This window comes from Physeter macrocephalus, chromosome 18 (genome assembly GCF_002837175.3).
Source record: "Physeter macrocephalus isolate SW-GA chromosome 18, ASM283717v5, whole genome shotgun sequence".
Classification (NCBI taxonomy): Eukaryota; Metazoa; Chordata; class Mammalia; order Artiodactyla; family Physeteridae; genus Physeter; species Physeter macrocephalus.
Genome location: NC_041231.1, coordinates 71,100,374 through 71,100,982, shown reverse-complemented (window position 1 = coordinate 71,100,982; position 609 = coordinate 71,100,374). Strand labels below are relative to the sequence as shown.

General features: G+C 44.7%; 2 long non-coding RNA genes across 2 annotated transcripts in view; one reads left to right on the top strand and one right to left on the bottom strand.

Moving 5' to 3' along the window:
• Window positions 1-539, top strand: part of LOC129391526 (uncharacterized) — a 9,120-nt gene extending 8,581 nt beyond the window's left edge. The window contains exon 3 of the long non-coding RNA XR_008615790.1: window positions 136-539. This is a non-coding gene — a long non-coding RNA (uncharacterized lncRNA). The remainder of the gene's footprint in view (window positions 1-135) is intronic.
• Window positions 1-609, bottom strand: part of LOC129391525 (uncharacterized) — a 38,538-nt gene that overhangs the window by 22,426 nt on the left and 15,503 nt on the right. The window lies entirely within an intron of this gene.

The window sequence follows — 609 nt, the reverse complement described above, 5'->3', positions numbered from 1 at the left end:
GATTACTGCAGTTTTGTAGTATAGTCTGAAGTCAGGGAGTCTGATTCCTCCAGCTCCGTTTTTTTCCCTCAGGACTGCTTTGGCTATTAGGGGTCTTTTGTGTCTCCATACAAATTTTAAGATTTTTTGTTCTAGGTCTGTAAAAAATGCCACTGGTGGGCCTCCTTGGTGGTGCAGTGGTTAAGAATCTGCCGGCCAATGCAGGAGACATGGGTTCGAGCCCTGCTCTGGAAAGATCCCACATGCCGAGGAGCAACTAAGCCCGTGCACCACAACTACTGAGCCTGCGCCCTAGAGCCCACGAGCCACAACTACTGAGCTGACGCACCACATCTACTGAAGCCCGTGCGCTCTAGAGACTGTGCTCAGCAACAAGAGAAGCCCACACACCACAACGAAGAGTAGCCCCTGCTCGCTGCAACTAGAGAAAGCCTGCGTGCAGCAACGAAGACCCAACACAGCCAAAAATAATAAATAAAAATAAATTTATTAAAAAATACTATACTAATATCAATAAAAATAATAATATGTTTAAAAAATGCCCCTGGTAATTTGATAGGGATTGCATTGAATCTGTAGATTGCTTTGGGTAGTATAGTCATTTTCACA